The 16,696-nt window shown below is 57.5% G+C and overlaps 6 non-coding genes and 5 pseudogenes across 6 annotated transcripts; all 11 read left to right on the forward strand.

Moving 5' to 3' along the window:
• The first annotated feature begins 1,493 nt into the window (after positions 1-1,493).
• LOC146715576 (5S ribosomal RNA) lies at positions 1,494-1,612 on the forward strand (annotated as a pseudogene).
• Positions 1,613-2,311: 699 nt separating this feature from the next.
• Positions 2,312-2,430, forward strand: LOC146715577 (5S ribosomal RNA; annotated as a pseudogene).
• Positions 2,431-4,284: 1,854 nt separating this feature from the next.
• LOC146715578 (5S ribosomal RNA) lies at positions 4,285-4,403 on the forward strand. The gene has a single exon (XR_014919434.1). It is a non-coding gene; the product is annotated as a 5S ribosomal RNA (ribosomal RNA).
• Positions 4,404-6,126: 1,723 nt separating this feature from the next.
• On the forward strand, positions 6,127-6,245 carry LOC146715579 (5S ribosomal RNA). The gene has a single exon (XR_014919511.1). It is a non-coding gene; the product is annotated as a 5S ribosomal RNA (ribosomal RNA).
• Positions 6,246-6,909: 664 nt separating this feature from the next.
• On the forward strand, positions 6,910-7,028 carry LOC146715580 (5S ribosomal RNA). The gene has a single exon (XR_014919512.1). It is a non-coding gene; the product is annotated as a 5S ribosomal RNA (ribosomal RNA).
• Positions 7,029-8,667: 1,639 nt separating this feature from the next.
• LOC146715581 (5S ribosomal RNA) lies at positions 8,668-8,786 on the forward strand. The gene has a single exon (XR_014919513.1). It is a non-coding gene; the product is annotated as a 5S ribosomal RNA (ribosomal RNA).
• A 1,483-nt stretch (positions 8,787-10,269) lies between these two features.
• On the forward strand, positions 10,270-10,388 carry LOC146715582 (5S ribosomal RNA). Its single transcript, XR_014919514.1, has one exon. It is a non-coding gene; the product is annotated as a 5S ribosomal RNA (ribosomal RNA).
• Positions 10,389-11,160: 772 nt separating this feature from the next.
• Positions 11,161-11,279, forward strand: LOC146715583 (5S ribosomal RNA; annotated as a pseudogene).
• An 857-nt stretch (positions 11,280-12,136) lies between these two features.
• LOC146715584 (5S ribosomal RNA) lies at positions 12,137-12,255 on the forward strand (annotated as a pseudogene).
• A 1,374-nt stretch (positions 12,256-13,629) lies between these two features.
• On the forward strand, positions 13,630-13,748 carry LOC146715585 (5S ribosomal RNA; annotated as a pseudogene).
• A 1,690-nt stretch (positions 13,749-15,438) lies between these two features.
• Positions 15,439-15,557, forward strand: LOC146715586 (5S ribosomal RNA). The gene has a single exon (XR_014919515.1). It is a non-coding gene; the product is annotated as a 5S ribosomal RNA (ribosomal RNA).
• Positions 15,558-16,696: the final 1,139 nt, after the last annotated feature.

The raw sequence follows: 16,696 nt of genomic DNA on the forward strand, positions 1-16,696 counted from the left end.
TGTGGCTCTTGCTCAGGCCACTTACACCACACCAGGGCCTGTGGCTCTTGCTCAGGCCACTTACACCACACCAGGGCCTGTGGCTGCTGGCTGAGGCCACCTACACCACACCAGGGCATTAGTTGCTATTGAGGCCAATTACACCACACCAGGGTCTGTGGCTCTTGCTCAGGCCACTTACACCACACCAGGGCCTGTGGCTCTTGCTCAGGCCACTTACACCACACCAGGGCCTGTGGCACTGGCTGAGGCCACTTACACCACACCAGGGCCTGTGGCTGCTGGCTGAGGCCACTTACACCACACCAGGGCCTGTGGCTGCTGGCTGAGGCTACTTACACCACACCAGGGCCTGTGGCTGGTGGCTGAGGCCACCTACACCACACCAGGGCCTGTGGCTGCTGGCTGAGGCGACTTATACCACACCAGGGCCCTTTTGCTGCTGGCTGAGGCCACTTACACCACACCAGTGCCTGTGGCTTCTGTCTGAGGCGACTTACACCACACCAGGGCCTGTGGCTGCTGGCTGAGGCCAATTATACCACACCAGGGTCTGTGGCTCTTGCTCAGGCCACTTACACCACACCAGGGCCTGTGGCACTGGCTGAGGCCACTTACACCACACCAGGGCCTGTGGCTGCTGGCTGAGGCCACTTACACCACACCAGGGCCTGTGGCTGCTGGCTGAGGCCACTTACACCACACCAGGGCCTGTGGCTGCTGGCTGAGGCCACCTACACCACACCAGGGCCTGTGGCTGCTGGCTGAGGCGACTTACACCACACCAGGGCCCTTTTGCTGCTGGCTGAGGCCACTTACACCACACCAGTGCCTGTGGCTTCTGGCTGAGGCGACTTACACCACACCAGGGCCTGTGGCTGCTGGCTGAGGCCACTTACACCACACCAGGGCCTGTGGCTCTTGCTCAGGCCACTCACATCACACCAGGCCCTGCGCTTCTGGCCGAGGCCATCTTCACCAAACCAGGCCCTGTGGTTCTTGCTCAGGCCACTTACACCACACCAGGGCCTTATTTGCTGTTGAGGCCACTTACACCACACCAGGGCCTGTGGCTCTGGCTTAGGCCACTTACACCACACCAGGGCCTGTGGCACTGGCTGAGGCCACTTAGACCACACCAGGGCCTGTGGCTGCTGGCTGAGGCCACTCACACCACACCAGGGCCTGTGGCTGCTAGCTGAGGCCACTTACACCAAACCAGGGCCTGTGGCTGCTTGCTGAGGCCATCTTCACCAAACCAGGCCCTGTGCTGCTTGCTGTGGCCATGTAAAACACACCAGGTCCTGTGCTGGTTCCTGAGGCCATCTTCAACAATCCAGGGCCTGTGCTGTTGGATAAATGCCAAACTGAGCCTTTTGGTTAGGGTATTATGCAAACATGCAGGTATGGTTATAGGATTGTCTTCGTAACTTCAGGTACTTGCCACCTAATCACTTGAATCCATAAATTGAGACATTGTGCTGGGGCCAGCAGCTTACGGCCATACCACCCTGAGCACGCCCGACCTCGTCTGATCTCGGAAGCTAAGCAGGGCTGAGCTTGGTTAGTACTTGGATGGGAGACTGCCTGGGAATACCTGGTGCTGTAAGCCTTTGATTTTCATGTCATTGAACCGCTTTTGATCCAGAGAAGGGGTGTATTAAAAGACCAGAAGCAGCTCCCCATTAATGAGGGCACATTAACGACATTGCTTTTGGCTGTTTTCCAATGTCTTGTGCTGCTAGCTGATGCCACCTACACCACACCAGGGCCTGAGTGACCGGCTGGGGCCACTTACACCACATCAGGGCCTGTTGCTCTGGCTGAGGCCACTTACACCACACCAGGGCCTGTGGCTGCTGGCTGAGGCCACCTACACCACACCAGGGCCTTAGTTGCTATTGAGGCCAATTACACCACACCAGGGTATGTGGCTCTTGCTCAGGCCACTTACACCACACCAGGGCCTTAGTTGCTATTGAGGCCAATTACACCACACCAGGGCCTGTGGCTCTTGCTCAGGCCACTCACATCACACCAGGCCCTGCGCTTCTGGCCGAGGCCATCTTCACCAAACCAGGCCCTGTGCTGCTAGCTGTGGCCATGTACAACACACCAGGCCCTGTGCTGGTTCCTGAGGCCATCTTCAACAATCCAGGGCCTGTGCTGTTGGATAAATGCTAAACTGAGCCTTTGGGTTAGGGTATTATGCAAACATGAAGGTAGGGTTATAGTATTGTCTTCGTAACTTCAGGTACTTGCCACCTAATCACCTGAATCCATAAATTGAGACATTGTGCTGGGCCCAGCAGCTTACGGCCATACCACCCTGAGCACGCCCGACCTCGTCTGATCTCGGAAGCTGAGCAGGGCTGGGCTTGGTTAGTACTTGGATGGGAAACTGCCTGGGAATACCTGGTGCTGTAAGCCTTTCATTTTAATGTCATTGAACCGCTTTTGATCCAGAGAAGGGGTGTATTAAAAGACCAAAAGCAGCTGCCCATTAATGAGGGCACATTAACGACATTGCTTTTGGCTGTTTTCCAATGTCTTGTGCTGCTAGCTGATGCCACCTACACCACACCAGGGCCTGAGTGACCGGCTGGGGCCACTTACACCACATCAGGGCCTGTGGCTCTGGCTGAGGCCACTTACACCACACCAGGGCCTGTGGCTGCTGGCTGAGGCCACTTACACCACACCAGGGCATTAGTTGCTATTGAGGCCAATTACACCACACCAGGGTATGTGGCTCTTGCTCAGGCCACTTACACCACACCAGGGCCTGTGGCTGCTGGCTGAGGCCACCTACACCACACCAGGGCCTGTGGCTGCTGGCTGAGGCGACTTATACCACACCAGGGCCCTTTTGCTGCTGGCTGAGGCCACTTACACCACACCAGTGCCTGTGGCTTCTGTCTGAGGCGACTTACACCACACCAGGGCCTGTGGCTGCTGGCTGAGGCCAATTATACCACACCAGGGTCTGTGGCTCTTGCTCAGGCCACTTACACCACACCAGGGCCTGTGGCACTGGCTGAGGCCACTTACACCACACCAGGGCCTGTGGCTGCTGGCTGAGGCCACTTACACCACAACAGGGCCTGTGGCTGCTGGCTGAGGCCACTTACACCACACCAGGGCCTGTGGCTGCTGGCTGAGGCCACCTACACCACACCAGGGCCTGTGGCTGCTGGCTGAGGCGACTTACACCACACCAGGGCCCTTTTGCTGCTGGCTGAGGCCACTTACACCACACCAGTGCCTGTGGCTTCTGGCTGAGGCGACTTACACCACACCAGGGCCTGTGGCTGCTAGCTGATGCCACCTACACCACACCAGGGCCTGAGTGACCGGCTGGGGCCACTTACACCACATCAGGGCCTGTGGCTCTGGCTGAGGCCACTTACACCACACCAGGGCCTGTGGCTGCTGGCTGAGGCGACTTACACCACACCAGGGCCCTTTTGCTGCTGGCTGAGGCCACTTACACCACACCAGTGCCTGTGGCTTCTGGCTGAGGCGACTTACACCACACCAGGGCCTGTGGCTGCTGGCTGAGGCCACTTACACCACACCAGGGCCTGTGGCTGCTGGCTTAGGCCACCTACACCACACCAGGGCCTTAGTTGCTATTGAGGCCAATTACACCACACCATGGTCTGTGGCTCTTGCTCAGGCCACTTACACCACACCAGGGCCTGTGGCACTGGCTGAGGCCACTTACACCACACCAGGGCCTGTGGCTGCTGGCTGAGGCCACTTACACCACACAAGGGCTTGTGGCTGCTGGCTGAGGCCACCTACACCACACCAGGGCCTGTGGCTCTTGCTCAGGCCACTTACACCACACCAGGGCCTGTGGCTCTTGCTCAGGCCACTTACACCACACCAGGGCCTGTGGCTCTTGCTCAGGCCACTCATATCACACCAGGCCCTGTGCTTCTGGCTGAGGCCACTTAGACCACACCAGGGCCTGTGGCTGCTGGCTGAGGCCACCTACACCACACCAGGGCCTGTGGCTGCTGGCTGAGGCCATCTACACCACACCAGGGCCTGTGCTGCTTGCTGTGGCCATGTACAACACATCAGGCCCTGTGCTGGTTCCTGAGGCCATCTTCAACAATCCAGGGCCTGTGCTGTTGGATAAATGCCAAACTGAGCCTTTGGGTTAGGGTATTATGCAAACATGCAGGTATGGTTATAGGATTATCTTCGTAACTTCAGGTACTTGCCACCTAATCACTTGAATCCATAAATTGAGACATTGTGCTGGAGCCAGCAGCTTACGGCCATACCACCCTGAGCACGCCCGACCTCGTCTGATCTCGGAAGCTAAGCAGGGCTGGGCTTGGTTAGTACTTGGATGGGAGACTGCCTGGGAAAACCTGGTGCTGTAAGCCTTTCATGTCATTGAACCGCTTTTGATCCAGAGAAGGGGTGTATTAAAAGACCAAAAGCAGCTGCCCATTAATGAGGGTACATTAACGACATTGCTTTTGGCTGTTTTCCAATGTCTTGTGCTGCTAGCTGATGCCACCTACACCAAACCAGGGCCTTAGTTGCTATTGAGGCCAATTACACCACACCAGGGTCTTTGGCTCTTGCTCAGGCCACCTACACCACACCAGGGCCTGAGGCTCTGGCTGAGGCCACTTACACCACACCAGGGCCTGTGGCTCTGGCTGAGGCCACTTACACCACACCAGGGCCTGTGGCTGCTGGCTGAGGCCACTTACACCACACCAGGGCCTGTGGCTGCTGGCTGAGGCCACTTACACCACACCAGGGCCTGTGGCTGCTGGCTGAGGCCACTTACACCACACCAGGGCCTTAGTTGCTATTGAGGCCAATTACACCACACCATGGTCTGTGGCTCTTGCTCAGGCCACTTACACCACACCAGGGCCTGTGGCACTGGCTGAGGCCACTTACACCACACCAGGGCCTGTGGCTGCTGGCTGAGGCCACTTACACCACACAAGGGCTTGTGGCTGCTGGCTGAGGCCACCTACACCACACCAGGGCCTGTGGCTGCTGGCTGAGGCCACCTACACCACACCAGGGCCTGTGGCTCTTGCTCAGGCCACTTACACCACACCAGGGCCTGTGGCTCTTGCTCAGGCCACTTACACCACACCAGGGCCTGTGGCTCTTGCTCAGGCCACTCATATCACACCAGGCCCTGTGCTTCTGGCTGAGGCCACTTAGACCACACCAGGGCCTGTGGCCGCTGGCTGAGGCCACTTACACCACACCAGGGCCTGTGGCTGCTGGCTGAGGCCATCTACACCACACCAGGGCCTGTGGCTGCTGGCTGAGGCGACTTACACCACACCAGGGCCCTTTTGCTGCTGGCTGAGGCCACTTACACCACACCAGTGCCTGTGGCTTCTGGCTGAGGCGACTTACACCACACCAGGGCCTGTGGCTGCTGGCTGAGGCCACTTACACCACACCAGGGCCTGTGGCTCTTGCTCAGGCCACTCACATCACACCAGGCCCTGCGCTTCTGGCCGAGGCCATCTTCACCAAACCAGGCCCTGTGGCTCTTGCTCAGGCCACTTACACCACACCAGGGCCTGTGGCTCTGGCTTAGGCCACTTACACCACACCAGGGCCTGTGGCACTTGCTCAGGCCACTTACACCACACCAGGGCCTGTGGCTGCTGGCTGAGGCCACTTACACCACACCAGGGCCTGTGGCTCTTACTCAGGCCACTTACACCACACCAGGGCCTGTGGCACTGGCTGAGGCCACTTAGACCACACCAGGGCCTGTGGCTGCTGGCTGAGGCCACTTACACCACACCAGGGCCTGTGGCTGCTGGCTGAGGCCACTTACACCAAACCAGGGCCTGTGGCTGCTTGCTGAGGCCATCTTCACCAAACCAGGCCCTGTGCTGCTTGCTGTGGCCATGTAAAACACACCAGGTCCTGTGCTGGTTCTTGAGGCCATCTTCAACAATCCAGGGCCTGTGCTGTTGGATAAATGCCAAACTGAGCCTTTGGGTTAGGGTATTATGCAAACATGCAGGTATGGTTATAGGATTGTCTTCGTAACTTCAGGTACTTGCCACCTAATCACTTGAATCCATAAATTGAGACATTGTGCTGGGGCCAGCAGCTTACGGCCATACCACCCTGAGCACGCCCGACCTCGTCTGATCTCGGAAGCTAAGCAGGGCTGGGCTTGGTTAGTACTTGGATGGGAGACTGCCTGGGAATACCTGGTGCTGTAAGCCTTTCATTTTCATGTCATTGAACCGCTTTTGATCCAGAGAAGGGGTGTATTAAAAGACCAAAAGCAGCTCCCCATTAATGAGGGCACATTAACGACATTGCTTTTGGCTGTTTTCCAATGTCTTGTGCTGCTAGCTGATGCCACTTACACCACACCAGGGCCTGTGGCTGCTGGCTGAGGCCACTTACACCACACCAGGGCCTGTGGCTGCTGGCTGAGGCCACCTACACCACACCAGGGCCTTAGTTGCTATTGAGGCCAATTACACCACACCAGGGCCTGTGGCTGCTGGCTGAGGCCACCTACACCACACCAGGGCCTGTGGCTGCTGGCTGAGGCCACTTACAACACACCAGGGCCTGTGGCTCTTGCTCAGGCCACTCATATCACACCAGGCCCTGTGCTTCTGGCCGAGGCCATCTTCACCAAACCAGGCCCTGTGCTGCTTGCTGTGGCCATGTACAACACACCAGGCCCTGTGCTGGTTCCTGACGCCATCTTCAACAATCCAGGGCCTGTGCTGTTGGATAAATGCCAAACTGAGCCTTTGGGTTAGGGTATTATGCAAACATGCAGGTATGGTTATAGGATTGTCTTCGTAACTTCAGGTACTTGCCACCTAATCACTTGAATCCATAAATTGAGACATTGTGCTGGGGCCAGCAGCTTACGGCCATACCACCCTGAGCACGCCCGACCTCGTCTGATCTCGGAAGCTAAGCAGGGCTGGGCTTGGTTAGTACTTGGATGGGAGACTGCCTGGGAATACCTGGTGCTGTAAGCCTTTCATTTTCATGTCATTGAACCGCTTTTGATCCAGAGAAGGGGTGTATTAAAAGACCAAAAGCCCATTAATGAGGGCACATTAACGACATTGCTTTTGGCTCTTTTCCAATGTCTTGTGCTGCTAGCTGATGCCACCTACACCACACCAGGGCCTGAGTGACCGGCTGGGGCCACTTACACCACATCAGGGCCTGTGGCTCTGGCTGAGGCCACCTACACCACACCAGGGCCTTAGTTGCTATTGAGGCCAATTACACCACACCAGGGTCTGTGGCTCTTGCTCAGGCCACTTACACCACACCAGGGCCTGTGGCTCTTGCTCAGGCCACTTACACCACACCAGGGCCTGTGGCTGCTGGCTGAGGCCACCTACACCACACCAGGGCATTAGTTGCTATTGAGGCCAATTACACCACACCAGGGTCTGTGGCTCTTGCTCAGGCCACTTACACCACACCAGGGCCTGTGGCTGCTGGCTGAGGCCAGTTACACCACACCAGAGCCTGTGGCTGCTGGCTGAAGCCACTTACACCACACCAGGGCCTTAGTTGCTATTGAGGCCACTTACACCACACCAGGGCCTGTGGCTGCTGGCTGAGGCCACCTACACCACACCAGGGCCTGTGGCTGCTGGCTGAGGCCACTTACACCACACCAGGGCCTGTGGCTGCTGGCTGAAGCCACTTACACCACACCAGGGCCTTAGTTGCTATTGAGGCCACTTACACCACACCAGGGCCTGTGGCTGCTGGCTGAGGCCACCTACACCACACCAGGGCCCTTTTGCTGCTGGCTGAGGCCACTTACACCACACCAGTGCATGTGGCTTCTGGCTGAGGCCAATTACACCACACCAGGGCCTGTGGCTGCTGGCTGAGGCCACTTACACCACACCAGGGCCTGTGGCTCTTGCTCAGGCCACTCACATCACACCAGGCCCTGCGCTTCTGGCCGAGGCCATCTTCACCAAACCAGGCCCTGTGGTTCTTGCTCAGGCCACTTACACCACACCAGGGCCTTATTTGCTATTGAGGCCACTTACACCACACCAGGGCCTGTGGCACTTGCTCAGGCCACTTATACCACACCAGGGCCTGTGGCTGCTGGCTGAGGCCACTTACACCACACCAGGGCCTGTGGCTCTTGCTCAGGCCACTTACACCACACCAGGGCCTGTGGCACTGGCTGAGGCCACTTAGACCACACCAGGGCCTGTGGCTGCTGGCTGAGGCCACTCACACCACACCAGGGCCTGTGGCTGATAGCTGAGGCCACTTACACCAAACCAGGGCCTGAGTGACCGGCTGGGGCCACTTACACCACACCAGGGCCTGTGGCTCTTGCTCAGGCCACTCACATCACACCAGGCCCTGCTCTTCTGGCCGAGGCCATCTTCACCAAACCAGGCCCTGTGCTGCTAGCTGTGGCCATGTACAACACACCAGGCCCTGTGCTGGTTCCTGAGGCCATCTTCAACAATCCAGGGCCTGTGCTGTTGGATAAATGCCAAACTGAGCCTTTGGGTTAGGGTATTATGCAAACATGCAGGTATGGTTATAGGATTGTCTTCGTAACTTCAGGTACTTGCCACCTAATCACTTGAATCCATAAATTGAGTCATTGTGCTGGGGCCAGCAGCTTACGGCCATACCACCCTGAGCACGCCCGACCTCGTCTGATCTCGGAAGCTAAGCAGGGCTGGGCTTGGTTAGTACTTGGATGGGAGACTGCCTGGGAATACCTGGTGCTGTAAGCCTTTCATTTTCATGTCATTGAACCGCTTTTGATCCAGAGAAGGGGTGTATTAAAAGACCAAAAGCCCATTAATGAGGGCACATTAACGACATTGCTTTTGGCTCTTTTCCAATGTCTTGTGCTGCTAGCTGATGCCACCTACACCACACCAGGGCCTGAGTGACCGGCTGGGGCCACTTACACCACATCAGGGCCTGTGGCTCTGGCTGAGGCCACCTACACCACACCAGGGCCTTAGTTGCTATTGAGGCCAATTACACCACACCAGGGTCTGTGGCTCTTGCTCAGGCCACTTACACCACACCAGGGCCTGTGGCTCTTGCTCAGGCCACTTACACCACACCAGAGCCTGTGGCTGCTGGCTGAAGCCACTTACACCACACCAGGGCCTTAGTTGCTATTGAGGCCACTTACACCACACCAGGGCCTGTGGCTGCTGGCTGAGGCCACCTACACCACACCAGGGCCTGTGGCTGCTGGCTGAGGCCACTTACACCACACCAGGGCCTGTGGCTGCTGGCTGAAGCCACTTACACCACACCAGGGCCTTAGTTGCTATTGAGGCCACTTACACCACACCAGGGCCTGTGGCTGCTGGCTGAGGCCACCTACACCACACCAGGGCCCTTTTGCTGCTGGCTGAGGCCACTTACACCACACCAGTGCATGTGGCTTCTGGCTGAGGCCAATTACCCCACACCAGGGCCTGTGGCTGCTGGCTGAGGCCACTTACACCACACCAGGGCCTGTGGCTCTTGCTCAGGCCACTCACATCACACCAGGCCCTGCGCTTCTGGCCGAGGCCATCTTCACCAAACCAGGCCCTGTGGTTCTTGCTCAGGCCACTTACACCACACCAGGGCCTGTGGCTCTTGCTTAGGCCACTTACACCACACCAGGGCCTGTGGCACTTGCTCAGGCCACTTACACCACACCAGGGCCTGTGGCTGCTGGCTGAGGCCACTTACACCACACCAGGGCCTGTGGCTCTTGCTCAGGCCACTTACACCACACCAGGGCCTGTGGCACTGGCTGAGGCCACTTAGACCACACCAGGGCCTGTGGCTGCTGGCTGAGGCCACTCACACCACACCAGGGCCTGTGGCTGATAGCTGAGGCCACTTACACCAAACCAGGGCCTGAGTGACCGGCTGGGGCCACTTACACCACACCAGGGCCTGTGGCTCTTGCTCAGGCCACTCACATCACACCAGGCCCTGCTCTTCTGGCCGAGGCCATCTTCACCAAACCAGGCCCTGTGCTGCTAGCTGTGGCCATGTACAACACACCAGGCCCTGTGCTGGTTCCTGCGGCCATCTTCAACAATCCAGGGCCTGTGCTGTTGGATAAATGCCAAACTGAGCCTTTGGGTTAGGGTATTATGCAAACATGCAGGTATGGTTATAGGATTGTCTTCGTAACTTCAGGTACTTGCCACCTAATCACTTGAATCCATAAATTGAGACATTGTGCTGGGGCCAGCAGCTTACGGCCATACCACCCTGAGCACGCCCGACCTCGTCTGATCTCGGAAGCTAAGCAGGGCTGGGCTTGGTTAGTACTTGGATGGGAGACTGCCTGGGAATACCTGGTGCTGTAAGCCTTTCATTTTCATGTCATTGAACCGCTTTTGATCCAGAGAAGGGGTGTATTAAAAGACCAAAAGCCCATTAATGAGGGCACATTAACGACATTGCTTTTGGCTCTTTTCCAATGTCTTGTGCTGCTAGCTGATGCCACCTACACCACACCAGGGCCTGAGTGACCGGCTGGGGCCACTTACACCACATCAGGGCCTGTGGCTCTGGCTGAGGCCACTTACACCACACCAGGGCCTGTGGCTGCTGGCTGAGGCCACCTACACCACACCAGGGCCTTAGTTGCTATTGAGGCCAATTACACCACACCAGGGTATGTGGCTCTTGCTCAGGCCACTTACACCACACCAGGGCCTTAGTTGCTATTGAGGCCAATTCCACCACACCAGGGCCTGTGGCACTGGCTGAGGCCACTTACACCACACCAGGGCCTGTGGCTGCTGGCTGAGGCCACTTACACCACACCAGGGCCTGTGGCTCTTGCTCAGGCCACTCATATCACACCAGGCCCTGTGCTTCTGGCCGAGGCCATCTTCACCAAACCAGGCCCTGTGCTGCTTGCTGTGGCCATGTACAACACATCAGGCCCTGTGCTGGTTCCTGAGGCCATCTTCAACAATCCAGGGCCTGTGCTGTTGGATAAATGCCAAACTGAGCCTTTGGGTTAGGGTATTATGGAAACATGCAGGTATGGTTATAGGATTATCTTCGTAACTTCAGGTACTTGCCACCTAATCACTTGAATCCATAAATTGAGACATTGTGCTGGGGCCAGGAGCTTACGGCCATACCACCCTGAGCACGCCTGACCTCGTCTGATCTCGGAAGTTGAGCAGGGCTGGGCTTGGTTAGTACTTGGATGGGAGACTTCCTGGGAATACCTGGTTCTGTAAGCCTTTCATTTTCATGTCATTGAACCGCTTTTGATCCAGAGAAGGGGTGTATTAAAAGACCAAAATCAGCTGCCCATTAATGAGGGCACATTAACGACATTGCTTTTGGCTGTTTTCCAATGTCTTGTGCTGCTAGCTGATGCCACCTACACCACACCAGGGCCTGAGTGACCGGCTGGGGCCACTTACACCACATCAGGGCCTGTGGCTCTGGCTGAGGCCACTTACACCACACCAGGGCCTGTGGCTGCTGGCTGAGGCCACTTACACCACACCAGGGCCTGTGGCTGCTGGCTGAGGCCACTTACACCACACCAGGGCCTTAGTTGCTATTGAGGCCAATTACACCACACCATGGTCTGTGGCTCTTGCTCAGGCCACTTACACCACACCAGGGCCTGTGGCACTGGCTGAGGCCACTTACACCACACCAGGGCCTGTGGCTGCTGGCTGAGGCCACTTACACCACACCAGTGCCTTATTTGCTATTGAGGCCACTTACACCACACCAGGGCCTGTGGCTCTTGCTCAGGCCACTTACACCACACCAGGGCCTGTGGCTCTTGCTCAGGCCACTCACATCACACCAGGCCCTGCGCTTCTGGCCGAGGCCATCTTCACCAAACCAGGCCCTGTGCTGCTAGCTGTGGCCATGTACAACACACCAGGCCCTGTTCTGGTTCCTGAGGCCATCTTCAACAATCCAGGGCCTGTGCTGTTGGATAAATGCCAAACTGAGCCTTTGGGTTAGGGTATTATGCAAACATGCAGGTATGGTTATAGGATTGTCTTCGTAACTTCAGGTACTTGCCACCTAATCACTTGAATCCATAAATTGAGACATTGTGCTGGGGCCAGCAGCTTACGGCCATACCACCCTGAGCAGGCCCGACCTCGTCTGATCTCGGAAGCTAAGCAGGGCTGGGCTTGGTTAGTACTTGGATGGGAGACTGCCTGGGAATACCTGGTGCTGTAAGCCTTTGATTTTCATGTCATTGAACCGCTTTTGATCCAGAGAAGGGGTGTATTAAAAGACCAAAAGCAGCTGCCCATTAATGAGGGCACATTAACGACACTGCTTTTGGCTGTTTTCCAATGTCTTGTGCTGCTAGCTGATGCCACCTACACCACACCAGGGCCTGAGTGACCGGCTGGGGCCACTTACACCACATCAGGGCCTGTGGCTCTGGCTGAGGCCACTTACACCACACCAGGGCCCGTGGCTGCTGGCTGAGGCCAGTTACACCACACCAGAGCCTGTGGCTGCTGGCTGAAGCCACTTACACCACACCAGGGCCTTAGTTGCTATTGAGGCCACTTACACCACACCAGGGCCTGTGGCTGCTGGCTGAGGCCACCTACACCACACCAGGGCCTGTGGCTACTGGCTGAGGCCACTTACACCACACCAGGGCCTGTGGCTGCTGGCTGAAGCCACTTACACCACACCAGGGCCTTAGTTGCTATTGAGGGCACTTACACCACACCAGGGCCTGTGGCTGCTGGCTGAGGCCACCTACACCACACCAGGGCCCTTTTGCTGCTGGCTGAGGCCACTTACACCACACCAGTGCCTGTGGCTTCTGGCTGAGGCCACTTACACCACACCAGGGCCTGTGGCTGCTGGCTGAGGCCACTTACACCACACCAGGGCCTGTGGCTCTTGCTCAGGCCACTCACATCACACCAGGCCCTGCGCTTCTGGCCGAGGCCATCTTCACCAAACCAGGCCCTGTGGTTCTTGCTCAGGCCACTTACACCACACCAGGGCCTTATTTGCTATTGAGGCCACTTACACCACACCAGGGCCTGTGGCACTTGCTCAGGCCACTTACACCACACCAGGGCCTGTGGCACTTGCTCAGGCCACTTACACCACACCAGGGCCTGTGGCTGCTGGCTGAGGCCACTTACACCACACCAGGGCCTGTGGCTCTTGCTCACGCCACTTACACCACACCAGGGCCTGTGGCACTGGCTGAGGCCACTTAGACCACACCAGGGCCTGTGGCTGCTGGCTGAGGCCACTCACACCACACCAGGGCCTGTGGCTGCTAGCTGAGGCCACTTACACCAAACCAGGGCCTGTGGCTGCTTGCTGAGGCCATCTTCACCAAACCAGGCCCTGTGCTGCTTGCTGTGGCCATGTAAAACACACCAGGTCCTGTGCTGGTTCTTGACGCCATCTTCAACAATCCAGGGCCTGTGCTGTTGGATAAATGCCAAACTGAGCCTTTTGGTTAGGGTATTATGCAAACATGCAGGTATGGTTATAGGATTGTCTTCGTAACTTCAGGTACTTGCCACCTAATCACTTGAATCCATAAATTGAGACATTGTGCTGGGGCCAGCAGCTTACGGCCATACCACCCTGAGCACCCCTGACCTCGTCTGATCTCGGAAGCTAAGCAGGGCTGGGCTTGGTTAGTACTTGGATGGGAGGCTGCCTGGGAATACCTGGTGCTGTAAGCCTTTGATTTTCATGTCATTGAACCGCTTTTGATCCAGAGAAGGGGTGTATTAAAAGACCAAAAGCAGCTGCCCATTAATGAGGGCACATTAACGACATTGCTTTTGGCTGTTTTCCAATGTCTTGTGCTGCTAGCTGATGACACCTACACCACACCAGGGCCTGAGTGACCGGCTGGGGCCACTTACACCACATCAGGGCCTGTGGCTCTGGCTAAGGCCACTTACACCACACCAGGGCCTGTGGCTGCTGGCTGAGGCCACTTACACCACACCAGGGCCTTAGTTGCTATTGAGGCCAATTACACCACACCATGGTCTGTGGCTCTTGCTCAGGCCACTTACACCACACCAGGGCCTGTGGCACTGGCTGAGGCCACTTACACCACACCAGGGCCTGTGGCTGCTGGCTGAGGCCACTTACACCACACAAGGGCTTGTGGCTGCTGGCTGAGGCCACCTACACCACACCAGGGCCTGTGGCTGCTGGCTGAGGCCACCTACACCACACCAGGGCCTGTGGCTCTTGCTCAGGCCACTTACACCACACCAGGGCCTGTGGCTCTTGCTCAGGCCACTTACACCACACCAGGGCCTGTGGCTCTTGCTCAGGCCACTCATATCACACCAGGCCCTGTGCTTCTGGCTGAGGCCACTTAGACCACACCAGGGCCTGTGGCTGCTGGCTGAGGCCACTTACACCACACCAGGGCCTGTGGCTGCTGGCTGAGGCCATCTACACCACACCAGGGCCTGTGGCTGCTGGCTGAGGCGACTTACACCACACCAGGGCCCTTTTGCTGCTGGCTGAGGCCACTTACACCACACCAGTGCCTGTGGCTTCTGGCTGAGGCGACTTACACCACACCAGGGCCTGTGGCTGCTGGCTGAGGCCACTTACACCACACCAGGGCCTGTGGCTCTTGCTCAGGCCACTCACATCACACCAGGCCCTGCGCTTCTGGCCGAGGCCATCTTCACCAAACCAGGCCCTGTGGCTCTTGCTCAGGCCACTTACACCACACCAGGGCCTGTGGCTCTGGCTTAGGCCACTTACACCACACCAGGGCCTGTGGCACTTGCTCAGGCCACTTACACCACACCAGGGCCTGTGGCTGCTGGCTGAGGCCACTTACACCACACCAGGGCCTGTGGCTCTTACTCAGGCCACTTACACCACACCAGGGCCTGTGGCACTGGCTGAGGCCACCTACACCACACCAGGGCCTGTGGCTGCTGGCTGAGGCCACCTACACCACACCAGGGCCTGTGGCTGCTGGCTGAGGCCACTTACACCACACCAGTGCCTGTGGCTTCTGGCTGAGGCGACTTACACCACACCAGGGCCTGTGGCTGCTGGCTGAGGCCACTTACACCACACCAAGGCCTGTGGCTCTTGCTCAGGCCACTCACATCACACCAGGCCCTGCGCTTCTGGCCGAGGCCATCTTCACCAAACCAGGCCCTGTGCTCCTTGCTGTGGCCATGTACAACACACCAGGCCCTGTGCTGGTTCCTGAGGCCATCTTCAACAATCCAGGGCCTGTGCTGTTGGATAAATGCCAAACTGAGCCTTTGGGTTAGGGTATTATGCAAACATGCAGGTATGGTTATAGCATTGTCTTCGTAACTTCAGGTACTTGCCACCTAATCACTTGAATCCATAAATTGAGACATTGTGCTGGGGCCAGCAGCTTACGGCCATACCACCCTGAGCACGCCCGACCTCGTCTGATCTCGGAAGCTAAGCAGGGCTGGGCTTGGTTAGTACTTGGATGGGAGACTGCCTGGGAATACCTGGTGCTGTAAGCCTTTAATTTTCATGTCATTGAACCGCTTTTGATCCAGAGAAGGGGTGTATTAAAAGACCAGAAGCAGCTCCCCATTAATGAGGGCACATTAAAGACATTGCTTTTGGCTGTTTTCCAATGTCTTGTGCTGCTAGCTGATGCCACCTACACCACACCAGGGCCTTAGTTGCTATTGAGGCCAATTACACCACACCAGGGTCTTTGGCTCTTGCTCAGGCCACTTACACCACACCAGGGCCTGTGGCACTGGCTGAGGCCACTTACACCACACCAGGGCCTGTGGCTGCTGGCTGAGGCCACCTACACCAAACCAGGGGATTAGTTGCTATTGAGGCCAATTACACCACACCAGGGTCTGTGGCTCTTGCTCAGGCCACTTACACCACACCAGGGCCTGTGGCTCTTGCTCAGGCCACTTACACCACACCAGGGCCTGTGGCACTGGCTGAGGCCACTTACACCACACCAGGGCCTGTGGCTGCTGGCTGAGGCCACTTACACCACACCAGGGCCTGTGGCTGCTGGCTGAGGCCACTTACACCACACCAGGGCCTGTGGCTGCTGGCTGAGGCCACCTACACCACACCAGGGCCTGTGGCTGCTGGCTGAGGCGACTTATACCACACCAGGGCCCTTTTGCTGCTGGCTGAGGCCACTTACACCACACCAGTGCCTGTGGCTTCTGTCTGAGGCGACTTACACCACACCAGGGCCTGTGGCTGCTGGCTGAGGCCAATTACACCACACCAGGGTCTGTGGCTCTTGCTCAGGCCACTTACACCACACCAGGGCCTGTGGCACTGGCTGAGGCCACTTACACCACACCAGGGCCTGTGGCTGCTGGCTGAGGCCACTTACACCACACCAGGGCCTGTGGCTGCTGGCTGAGGCCACCTACACCACACCAGGGCCTTAGTTGCTATTGAGGCCAATTACACCACACCAGGGTCTGTGGCTCTTGCTCAGGCCACTTACACCACACCAGGGCCTGTGGCACTGGCTGAGGCCACTTACACCACACCAGGGCCTGTGGCTGCTGGCTGAGGCCACCTACACCACACCAGGGCCTTAGTTGCTATTGAGGCCAATTACACCACACAAGGGCCTGTGGCTGCTGGCTGAGGCCACCTACACCACACC

The sequence above is a fragment of the Copadichromis virginalis genome, linkage group LG3 (genome assembly GCF_057382275.1).
Source record: "Copadichromis virginalis isolate Kocher_CV1m ecotype Utaka linkage group LG3, C_Virginalis_male_GT1.1, whole genome shotgun sequence".
Lineage (NCBI taxonomy): Eukaryota > Metazoa > Chordata > Actinopteri > Cichliformes > Cichlidae > Copadichromis > Copadichromis virginalis.